This window comes from Nyctereutes procyonoides, unplaced genomic scaffold, assembly GCF_905146905.1.
Source record: "Nyctereutes procyonoides isolate TBG_1078 unplaced genomic scaffold, NYPRO_anot_genome, whole genome shotgun sequence".
Taxonomy (NCBI): Eukaryota; Metazoa; Chordata; class Mammalia; order Carnivora; family Canidae; genus Nyctereutes; species Nyctereutes procyonoides.
Window position 1 is genome coordinate 31522019 of NW_026575048.1, and position 12817 is coordinate 31534835.

The 12817-nt window shown below is 41.4% G+C and overlaps 1 protein-coding gene across 6 annotated transcripts in view; it reads left to right on the forward strand.

Moving 5' to 3' along the window:
* The window catches only part of TMEM178A (transmembrane protein 178A), a 132749-nt gene that overhangs the window by 90869 nt on the left and 29063 nt on the right, over positions 1-12817 (forward strand). The gene's annotated exons all lie outside the window — the stretch shown is intronic.

Genomic DNA, 12817 nt, shown 5'->3' on the forward strand with positions numbered 1-12817 from the left:
ATGCCAGTGATGCTTTAGAATCCCTTGTGCTGGGTCACTTCATTCTTTGCACATATTGTAGGAGACTGGGTGTTCAGACAATGGAAGTATTGGTTGAAGAAGCTGAAACTCACAAGTACTAGAAAAATAATGAGATAAGCTGAAGTAAGGAGTGGCAGGAAAAGTGACAGTGATGGCTAACATGAATATTTCTGAAAAATACTGTCTTTTGTTCAACTGTGGAAACAAAACAAAAGACACAAGGAAAGCATTTGCTATTCAGTAGTAAAAGATAAAACCCAGCCAGAAGATGTCCGCCGAAGAAGCATCAAAGTCACATTGTAGTTCTTTCCTTTCCTTTTTTTTTTTTTTTCTCAAGAGTTACCTTTTCTTTCTGGAGGAGACTCAGCTTGGTAGGAGGAAAATGGGTGAGCTCATGTAGAATCAAAGATCCATAGAGTTGAAGGGAACTTTGAGCAGTGATTCTCACCCTCTTTTTTTTTTTGCTACGAAGCCCATAACAGAAGATTTTCACATCTGCTGCTAGCACCTATCAGTTCCTGGCATACCAGTTCAAATTCCCTCCTTTTCTTTCTGAAAGCTTATTTTCAGAACACCTGTGAGGGAGGGGCTGTTGTAATCAGCATCATTTCAAATTTGTTTTAATTTATAAAACAGAGTCTACCATTTGGCTAAGGGAGGCCTTCAGTCTTATATAGAAGAAGCTAAACAGACAGCAGTCTGATGGGCAGTGGGGATGGGGGCTTTATCTACATTGCATAGTTTTCAGGTGTGGACGCTTGTAATGGGAGCTGATGGATATTGTACACATTGATGGTTTGGTCCCCCAAAGTCATCCCCAGGCATCACCACTGATTTGGAAAATTGGGAGCCATATAAATAACTCATTACCTGTTCATCTTCAGAACTGGTCCCAACATACCTGAATTGGGAAAAATTTTTTAAAGTGATAGGAAAAAGAGTATAGAAGGTCGCAGTTTTGTATGCCCTCCAAGTGCGACATAGTTATTGAAATAAATATATCTGAGAGCCCCTGAGAGGCATTAAACAGAGTTGTTCCCTTGTCTCTAATCCACATATACAGATGACTCTGCAGTAATATTTTGATATGCCATGGGGGAAATTGAATGCTTCTTACTAATAGGCCCCAGATTTTCATTTTGGAAATTTGTGGCATGGGTACTTTTTAGAGCATATTTTTATTTCTAAATGATAACAGAGTTTTTGTTTTAGCATGCTTCTAGTTCTATTTACAGGTTAAAATGGCAGACTTCTTTTTTCCCTGTGGCCAAGTGTTCTATATATGTAGTTTTTCTAGAGTTGTTTTTATTTCTGAAAAGGCCAGGTAGAGCAGCATTTCTGATTAGGTATGAAACATTATAATTTGAGCTGTGGGTCTAATTTTTTAAAATGCAGTTAATAAAGCACTTGACAAACATCTACTTACATAGGTGGATTTATCAGTTAAGGATCTCTTGGTGCCAAATAACAGAAAACCCAAATAAAAATGGCTTAACCTACAAGGAAAATGTGTTATCTCCCATAACAAGATGTCTGGAGGAAACCTGTTCCCTGGGCTGATTAAAGATTCAGTGCTGTTGGGCTTTAGTAGTCCCAACATGGGTGTTTTTTGCCTTCGGGCTTGTTTCTTCCTGGTCACAGCAGTGCCATGAGTCACTTCCTCACACAGCTGACAGTTCAAAGGCTAGGAAGGAAGAGAGGCCATGCCCCATTTTTGTGAATCTATTTTATAATAAGTGTAATTTCCCAGAAGTCTCTGAACAGACTTCCCACTGGTCTCATTGGTGAGATTGTTGTCACATGACTATTCCTAAACCAATCCTTGGTGAATGGAATGGAATTATCATAATTCCCTTAGACCAATTAATTTTTTCCCTGGTCCTGGTGAAGAGCCCAGTCTCCCCAGGGAAGCATTAGCTGCCTGACAGATGAGACCAAACAAAATTTGGTCTCTGTCAGCTAAGGAAGTGTGGACATTGTATATACAACCACAGTGCATAGTGGTGGTGTCTGGGGATGACTGGAGGACCAAATCATTCATGTGTACAATATCCAAACTCCAAATGGCAGTCCGGTCCTCCCTGTGGTCATTCTGTAGGTAGATCAGGACTGAGAAGAGAACCCAGATTTTCTACTAGCTTTTCCAGATTTACTATGTTCTCTTTATCTATCCTGCCCTGATGGGCATAGGGGAAGAAAAACATCTTTTTCCTTTTACACTCCAGCTTCTCTGGTTGGGACCTTATAAAACAGAAGACAGATTAACAAAAGAAAACAAATAGAAGTTTGAAATGTGCATGGTGCATATATTTGGGAGCACTCAGATAAGTAACTCAAAGTGGTGGTTAGACCTTGGGCTGAGGTTTGGCGCCTGCCTTTGGCCCGGGGTGCGATCCTGGAGACCTGGGATCAAATCCCACATCGGGCTCCCTGCATGGAGCCTGCTTCTCCCTCTGCCTGTGTCTCTGCCTCTCTCTCTCTCTGTGATGACTATCATAAATAAATTAAAAAAAAAAAGAACTTGGGCTGATATGGCATCATAACAAAAGAACAATACATTTTTAAGAAGAGACCATACAAAGAAAAAGGACTTTGAGCTTCTAGGACTGACAAATTGTGGGAAGGCAAATATATGAGGGAAACCAATGATAGATAATGACTAATTTTAGCAATTTTTAAAATGTAGATTCCTTTGGTACTGTCTCTGGAATGATATGAGTCTAGAGATGCCTCTGGTGATTAGCTTCTATCCTCTCTGGTAGAGAGGGGAAGGAGGAGAGCAGAGAAATTTTCTTATATCTACTTCTTCTCAATTGCCTTCAGCTCACAATAATCCTCATGAAAAAGTGGCATATTTTGGGGCAGCATACTCTGCTACCTTTCTTGGGCACTTGGAAGTGCCTTGAAAGCCTGGTGCTTTTGTGAAGAGCTGGTTGTGGTTCTTTAATCTCGAGTGACCCAGGGACTTCATGATCGTTTCTAAGGAGGCTTATTTATAATTGCACTTAAAAAAATGGAATGTAAAATGTTCAAAATAGTGCATTTTAGGGGATAGAGACATATTCTAAGGTCTGATAGTGCAGTTGCTATAAATTTCATATGCATTGGGTTTGGTGAGATCAGGATTTCAGTGCTTCCTGGATGTACAACTTTATTCCCCTACCCCACCAACACACAGAGAAGGTCAGTGCGCACCAGAGAAGAGTTCTGTGGAAATCATTATTCCGAATATGCCTGACCCCCACCCCCGAGCCAGCCTGGTTTATAAAAGTCTGTTCACCCTACAATATGACTTGTTTTAATTTCCCGTAGGAAAATAACAGTGACGATAATATGTTTCATTATCATCCCTTGACCGGTAACTCACTGACCATTATTACAAACTACTAAGTGCATCTATCACTATAACAACTTGAGAAAGAAAATTAGCAGATCCTCTTGCTGTTGTCTATGTCCTGATGTGTTGGTAGAAGCACATGCTCAAAACCTGAGAAACTAACCAATTCTAATTTGAAGAGATGCCGCTTTACTAGTGTCTTTATAGGGCTTGAATAATCCTTGAAATTTCTGTGAAGAAGTGTTTGCTTTCAAAATTGCAAAGCTGGTAGGCCACGTGAGGAAGCAATTGTTTGGCCATGTATGATCTTGGGTTTGGAGGAGGGAGTAGAGGGAGACTGTGTTAGGATGAGCCCCAGTCATCTCAGCAGGCATGTTCAAGCTGACCCACCTCAGTGCACCTCACATTTTCTGATGGAATTACTATGCTCCTCTTGGATGTGTCATTCGAAACTGAGAGACCTATTTATTAAAGCTTGATACCTCTTTAGAGCAGGAATTTCAAAGCAAGAAAACAATCTGAACCATTACAGATGGGCTGAGCTAGCAGGATTTTAGCACAGAAGCCTCAGAAGATGGTGTAGAGCCACAAGGTATGTGGGTGGACATATATTTGGACCACCAGATTGCATGCCAATTTGTAGGTTCAAAAAAAAAAAAAAAACAAGAGAGCAGGCAGGAAAGAAAAGAAAGCAGGAAGGGACAAATGAGCAGCTATTTGGTGAATCTTTGGAGAACAACCATCTCTATGGGCATCTTGTTTCTTTAAATATAAAAAATTAGTACATTTATTTATCTTTCTAAAATCCAATCTTATCATGTCTTAGCTTTTAATAAAAAATCTCTGTCTGAGGGGTTCTTCAGTAAATTAAACACAGAATTACCAAATGATCCAGCAATTCCACTCCTAGGAATATACCCAGAAGAATTGAAAACAGGGACTCAAACAAAATCTTCTACACGAATGTTAATAGCAGCGCTATTCACATGAGCCAAAATGTGAACACAACCCAAATGCCCATCCATTGATGAATAGATAAACAAAATGTGGTATATTATATAATGGAACATTATTCTGCCATAAAAAGGAATGATTTGCTGCTAATCTTGAAACCATTGTGATAAGTGGAAGAAGCCAGACACAGAAAGCAATGTATTGTATGATTGCAGTTATAGAAATATCCAGAGTAGGCCAATCCATAGAGAAAACAAGGATGGAGGAATGGGTAGTGACTGCTTAATGGGTTTTCTTTTGGGTTGATAAAAATGTTCTGGAAAAAGTGGGAATGGCTGCACAGTGTACTAAATGAAATTGAATTGTTCACTTTAAAATGGTTAAAATGGTAAAACACACACACACACACCACACACAAATCTCTGATGGTTTCCCACTGTTCATGGCTATACGTATAAACTTCTCAGCAGTTCATAAAAGGTCATAAAATAATTTTCACTGTTAGCTCCAACTATCTTTCCGGTTATATACCTGTCCACTCCTCTGAGAAATCAAAGGTCAGGCTATACCAGCCCATTTGCTGTTCCCTCAATACATACGCCCTTCACTGTCTGTATCATTGCATATCCTGTTTCCTCCGCTGGAAATACCATGCCTTCTTGTCCATCTGAGCTCTCTTTCTTGAAGGCTTGATACCTCTACCTAAGTGTCATACTTAATTCCTTGACTCTAGCCTCAGCCCCTCTGCAAGGTTAGCTGCTTTATTAGCTGAGACCCCAGTGTGCTTTATACATACCCCAAGATGGTACTTCCTACATTGTACTGTGGTTTGTTTCCTTGTTTTGTTTTTTTTTTCCCCTACCTTAAGGCCAGGGACAGATAGTACCCAGCGTAGTATCTGGCACATGGCAATCTTTCTATAGAATGGCTGTTGAAAAAGATTACATTGGCTTGACTCATATTATGGTCATCCTATCTGGTTCATTTTCTTCTCGCCCACTCCATCATTTTTTGTTCAGTTCAAGGATAAGGAGAAGGGAGAATTATTCTCAGTTTTCAAAGCCTAGGACTCTAATAATTAATTCAAAAAAGACAAAGTCCTTGGCATTTTTAAAAAGTAGTGATAGTAGTGGAGGTAAAAAAAAAACGTTTATTTATGCTATGCTTTTATTTTTGAAGTGTTAAAAAATCAGTGTAAAATTAACAGAGTGCTTCTTTATGGGGGATTTTCTTTATAAATGTTCTTAATCCTGAACTAAAGGATTGTATTATTATTGAGGTTTTCTTGTCTTTCTGCTTATCTCCATGGGAAGTCTCTGCTTCCAAGGAACTGTTCTGTTGTCTCTGTTCTCTCACAGGACCTAGTAGGGGGCTTTAGAAATATTAGGAATTCGGTACAGACACAGTGTTTTGCAAAATATTTCTTTGTACAGCTTGGTATATTAAATACACTTTTTTAAAAAAAATAAAATTGTTGCAAGTCCTGTTATATACTTCCTTTGGCCAGAAAGCAGAACGGCTGGAATAAGGTACAGAAAGACTCTTGGTTGCTGCCCTTCATCTGTCTCTTCACTGAGCTGTTCTGCTGTGTGGGGCTCATTGCTAGGGAGGCTCTCCAGCTGCGGGTGAATTGCATGGGGTGCAAGAGTGCTCTCCTCTAGCAGAGGTGGCTCTCCAAGAGACCAGTGGCTTTGCTCGCCCTCTGAAGTGATTTCCCTCCCAGCAAGTTTATTTTGCAGTTTTCTGAGGAGACAGAGGAGTCAAGAGATGTGGGGTATCTTCTCCAACCTGTTATTAACTCACTACGTGACCTTGGCCAAGTCACCTCCTCTTCAGAGCCTCATTTTCTCGTTCGTAAATAGAGATTGGATCACTATAACCTGTTGGGTCTCTTTCAGCATTAACTGGCTGTAATTATAGGATGCCCAGAAAACAGTGGCTTAATTAACTCTGCAAAGTATAAGGATAGGAAAAGGTCAGTTCTTTCTAGAAGTAGGTGAGCAGTAGGACAATCCAACTTTGAGAGCCTTTTCCTGTTTTCAAACTGTTCACCTGTATGTCTTTTCTTTGCTCTTTTGTATGTGACAGGCTTTCTTATTGCTTAATTTTCTTTTATGTTTCCTGAGGATTTCAAAGGAGAAAGCGGGACTTTCTATATTGTTCCAGGGATTCTCTTCTGTGGGAGCAATGTTTGCCATTTGGTTGGAAGAATTCAACTGTATAATTTTTTTTTCTTCTTAGATTATTTCATAGCGAATTGGTAATAATAAGGTATATCTGGTTTTAGGGACTGGAGTCAGAGTTTATAGTAGAGAACAAAAAGGAGTACCCTTTAGAAAATTGCATAGTATAATTTAAATTTTGCCTTACTCGCTCATTTTTAAATGTCTTTGAGGAAGTTTTGAAAAGATTTTGATGAAAGAAAAAATCATACACCTTTTTTTGTTACTACAGGAAAAATTCTAGCTTTATTCCTTCTTTGCTTCAAAGAGTATTTAATACTCATAATTCATGTGAAGTCAATGAGGAGTCTACAATTATGTGTTATGCTTCATTTTGTTCAAAAGTTTTAAAGGTATGCTTTCTGAATTTAGTTATCCATTGCATTAAATACCTGGAAGTTATATTTGATCGGTTTAATTTAATTCATATTTTGAATCCTGACTATTCATTTTAGTTTCTTTTTCCCCCTCACATAATATTTTAGGTGGCTTGCCACATACTGTAACTGGAGTAATAATTAATTTTACTGAAAGCCTTATTCAAAAATTTTGAATGTGATATGACTTCTGTTGACTCCAAGTTTCCTCCTTTACCAAGGAAAAGATATATCTACATAATCTCTTTCGTCATCCATGGCACTGATTACAATGGCTAATTGTAATTAGCCTCTCAACTTCCAATCCTTGATAGGACCAGTTGTTTTTACTTAAATCCTTCCACACAAACCAGAGACTGGGTAGGCAGGCCAATCATCAACCTTGTCTCCATCAGGGTCAGGCTGGTGCTTATCAAGAGAGCCAGAGTGTGACTTCCGGAAGACAGACTAGACTGTATGTTGTTTAGGGTATTGAGGTAGTACATCTCCCCTTGTCCCTGTCATAAGCATTTGGTTATTTGGAAAATGTACTTAGAAGATTATCTAAGAGCAGGAAAATAAACCTGTGTAGAGAAAGTTTACTAACCTACCCTGAATGGTGGTGGGGAAGATGGGTGAGAAGCAAGTTCATAGAGAAGGAGAGGAGAGCCATCCCATAAAGGTCTTAATTTTGGTCTCTTGGTTTGGGAATATATTGCTTAAAAAGTTTCTTCATTCTTTGGGGATTTTGTTTCTTCATTTCCTTTTACAAACGGTAATACTAGGGAAGAGGCTTACACAATCCGTGGGAGACTATGAACTGGGTAAGTGAAATTTCTCTGTAGTAGCCATATGATGAGGCATGAGAGACTCATGGAGTATTAAAGAAAGCACCTTGGGGATCCCTGGGTGGCGCAGCGGTTTGGCGCCTGCCTTTGGCCCAGGGTGCGATCCTGGAGACCCGGGATCGAATCCCACGTCGGGCTCCCGGTGCATGGAGCCTGCTTCTCCCTCTGCCTGTGTCTCTGCCTCTCTCTCTGTGTGACTATCATAAATAAATAATAAAAAAAATAAAGAAAGAAAGCACCTTAAATGGACACAGCAGATTCCTTCCACATCACTTAAAGCAGCTATTCACAAGGAGAAAAAGGACACGTGTTCCCTGAGTAAGCGTGTGTGTCCAGGGGAATGACATTGAAACTGCTGGCAATTACCATTTGTGTACAGAGGGGGATGTGTCCATGTGGTTGGGGGTTGGTGTGTGTGAGGTGAGGGATGGGGGCTGGGGCCTGAGAGGGGGAAGACGCAGAGACCTGGGCACCAGGAATTCCTGGCCTACCCCAGGCCCTTCCTGCTGCACGTAGGACCTTGGCAAGTCGCATAAACCTCTCTAGATCTCTGTTGGTCATTTTTATTTTATTTTGTTTTATTTTAAGATTTTATTTATTTGAGAGCACCAGCAGGGAGGGGGGAGGGGCAAAGGGAGAAGCAGGCTTTACACTGAGCAGGGACAGCACCCCCCCTTCCCCTCCCCCATCCTCCCACCCTCCTACTCTAATGCCTCAGGGCTCCATTCCAGAATCTGGGATCATGACCTGAGCTTAACGGACTGATCCACCCAAACACCCCATCTGTTGGTCATTTTTAAAGTGAAGGGTGGGATTTCTAAGAGTTTTCCAAATTACTACATTTTATGATTTATTTAGAGTGTCAGGAAGTCAGAGTGAGTTTTCCAGATAGCTAAAACCTACCTTTCTGTGCATGTTAATGGATGGATGTATTTATTCAATGCATTATGCACACCCCTGCCCTCTGAAACAGAGAGCACTAAATTTAGCTTTTGCATAATGATTCAGGTTATCATTCAGGTTATCATTATGAACGATGACATAATACTTAGGTACCCTTAGAGAATGCAGAGGTGTGTAGAACTATGTGTCTCAAAACTAAATAACATAGTCTACTATTCTTCAAAGAAATTGTGCTTTCTCTGATTTTTTGTTTTAATGCTTGCTGTTTTTCTAAATATCTCTTCCTTTTTCTTCTGTTGCCTGCCTCTAGCTTCCCTTTTATATATCCCACTTTGCTGTTTCTAATGGGCTAGAACACAGGGCTGTAGATGAAGCACGTAGGAATTAGGCCTGAAGTTAGTGCAAATAAATCCTGTAGGTGAGGTTTCAGGAGGGACTCCTGTGAGTGAAGACTGCGGGACTTGGTTGTCATTGCTGTAGGCTTTTGGGGGTTCTTCTGTGTTGCAAGGAGCAAATTTTGCAGAAGTATAGTCTGAAGTACCACTTACTGAACGCTGTAAAGTTTGTGACCATTCTTCCTCCAGAGAAATCAAGAATGGTGACAGGGCAAGAAGGCCAAGAGGGCTCAGAAATAGAAAGAGGTCACTGAGAGGACAGATGGACAGACCTGTGAGAGTGTCCGGATGATCGACAGACATGGCCAGATCTCCTTTGTAGGGCATCCCACACAGTCATTCTGGGTCACAGCCTTGGCTTGCCGGCCATTCTCTACCATGACAGCCCATTTCTGCCTCCTTTAGATAACGCAGATACAGGGAATTGGCAGTGGCAAGGCTGAATTAGGACCCATGGATGCTGAACTCCTAGTTAATTGTCATCCTATTGATCCTCCAGACCACTTGTCCCAGATTAAGAAAATGTAAATTGGCGATTCATTTGCTGTGTATTTACATGGAAATGCCACTTTATTAGTTTGCAAAGTACAGTAGCTTTCATTTCAGCATAAATTTGGACACTGACTAATTTGCACTTGTTTGATCTTGCAAGCTTGGCAATTTTGGGAAACCTCCTACATCTCCCATCCTCCCTCCTCATAATCTCACCTCACCCATCCAACAAAGCCAAGAATGTTGCTTTAGGCTATAGGAGCCATATTAAAAAATACTGCTGGGTTTCTTCAAGCTTTTCTGATGTAAACTAATTAATTAATTAATTAATTTTATGTTTATGTAACTCCCGAGGGTGATAGGGAGGTGTGGGGGAAAAAGCCAGGAGACCACCAGTGATTAGACCAATGGGACTGTATGTGTCATCCTTTTCGGCATGGTAGTTAAGTGTGCCACGATTGTGTGCCACCTATGTTTTTTTTTCTTCCTTTTTAACAATCAGCGTGGGTGACTATGGGAACAGTCTGGAGGCACCTTCTGCTACTCATGCTGACCCCTCCTCACTTTGAGAAAAAGACTGTCATTCTTGATCTTGGGATTCTGGAATTATGGTCTCTGTAGCAGTATAGCCTACGGCCTTATTTATCCAAGGCTTCAGATTGACTTCTTCTTTATTGATTTGGGCTGCTAATCATGCAGTCTGTTGGACTGTTTCTAATTATTTTGGCTATCTTAATTATTGGATTGTGCATGATCTGCTCTATTCAAATAATTTCTCAGCAAAAAGAATTGAACCAACTCAAGAGTGTATACACATCTACCTGGTTCCTATCTGCTCTGCCTCTAGCCCTTGTATCATGTTAAATGAATCAGTTTTGCCTCCCCCTTTTTAATTTTCCTCTCTGTGAATACAGAGAGAATGATATTATCATGTGGCTTGAGATTTAGGGTCACTGGATATCAGGCACTAGCCAAATGTAAATCTTCACTACCAGTTTGATTGGACCATTCATGCTGACATAATTATGTTGTTTAAATCTTTACATTTGTCTTCTTATGAACTTTCACAAGCGTGTGCTCATTGTGAAAAATGCAGAAAACTGCAGAGGAAAACAAAAATCACTTATAACCCTGCAACTTAGTTAAATAGGCCTGTGAAAGTTTGATTTCTTTTCGTCCAGTCATATATACACAAAGACATATTTGAGACAACACAGTGTATACTGCTTTGTATCCAGTGTTAAGCCACAAGAATTTTGCAATTTTCATCATTTTTAATATATGCATAGTATTTTAACGTGTGGATGCCCAAACTTGTAGTTAACTCCTCTTTCCAACTCTCATCTGTCCTCATATCCCTTTTTTTTCCCTACTGATAGGATCATGTATGTGAAATAAAACTTGATCATATCGCTGGCCTGCTTAAACCCTTCTGTGGCTCCTGATAACTTCCCGGACGAGGCCAAGCCGTGGGGGGAACGGCACTGGGCTGCCTGTTCTCTGCCAGCCTCCCCTCTGGGCTCTTTATCCTCCTTTCTCTCCACTTCATGCTCTGCAACCCTGAACCTCCATCCTGGCAGTCCCTGGAAACGCTCCTTATCTCTGCACTTTTGCTTTTACTGTTCTTCGGTCTGGAATGTCCCTTCCTTCCCCTAGTGTCACCACCCATGACCTGGCTGACTCAGACTCAGTTTTAAAATTCACTCTAGGATGGCTTCTCTGACTCCCCCTCACCGGGAGTGTGCTTCTCTGGGCAGTCCTGAGGCAGCCTGTTTGTATTTCCACCACGTATGTGACTCCTGGCCCCCTCCAATCCGTTCTCCACGCTAAGGCAAGAGGGAAGTGTTTTTTTGCTTGTTTGTGTCAAAAACAAACAAAACAATCAATTCCGATCACATCATCACATCATCAATTCTGATCATTTATAATCTGTGGTGACTTCCAATGAGGCTTACAATAAAGAGCTTCAGGCTTCCCATGGTCTAGCCCCACTTTCCTTTCCAGCAGTGTCTTTTCTGACACCTGCCCCCACTCTGTACCCCAGCACCACACATCTTCCTCTTCACAGCCCTGTCTATGCCCTTGCTTCTGCTCCACAAGGATATTCCTGCCTATTCTTGAGAACCCAGCCTTGATGGACTGCCTCCACCTTCTCCTCATGGCTCAGGCATCCTGTTCTATGGTTTCAGAGCCCTGTGTTCTCCTCTATGTCAGAGTTGTCATCTGACATTGACTTGTGCTATTATTTCAATAATGCCAGTGTTGCTATTTCAATAATAGACTCTAAGCTCTCTGAGGGTAGAGCCTCTCTTTGTTTTCATTCACGTTACGGGTGGGATTGAATCCAAAACTGGGGGGAAAAATCACATTGTCTGACATCTGAGGTTAAACAAACTTCAACGAATCAGGCTAAGACCAGTTCGGTTGGATGTGACCTAGTGGGCTGTACAGGACCTGCGGACAAAAGGTAGTCGGTCACGTATGACAGTGTCTGCTCTGTTATAGTCCTTGGAATCCTCTATGGAATCAATAGTAACAGCCCCACTTTACATATAAAGTAAGACTCAGAGAATATTTTCATAAGGGTAGCGGCGGCAGGGACATCACTGAATGCTCAGCCGGCCTCCAGGAGCAGGAGGCGATGTGGAATGAAGGGCAGGGCAGGGTCCAGGCTGTCTACTAAGAAGTGATGGACCTCCTGGTGTACTGTTGTGAAGCCCCACGTGTTTCTTTGTGTGTCTGAGGTTGCATTTGGGCAGCTCGCTGGCTCATCGTGTGGTCTTAAACCAGTCAGGCAGCAAAGACGTGCAGCCAGAGGCAGGGAACGCTTCAGAGGCTGAATTCATCTCCGCACATTTGTGCCCCTGGCAATTAATTGTGTCCTCCCGGTCTATTTGCTTGCCCTACGCAAGTGGGCACGGCTGTTGGCCAAGGTGCCAGGGCCCTCAGAGGGCACCGTGCCAAGCTGTGGGTAGGAAGTCACCTTTAGGTGCCAAGACTGGGAAAAACAGGTACTCAGGAGCCTTTCAAGCTAACAGGTGGTCCTTCCACTTCTAGTCTAAGGCTTTTTAAAGTCACCCCCCCTGAAGAGGCCGAAAACATTGGGGTCCCTGGAACCTTGAATATCTTGCCCTAGGCTTTGAAAACTCAACAAAGGCAAAACAGAAGTCTTCTGGGAAAGGAGAATAATCCAGAAAGGATGTTGCCAGAGTTAAAAGAAAAAAAAATTTCTCCAGGATTTTCTTAAATTAGGTTTTCCTTTTAATTACCTAGTTATCCTTCAGAAACT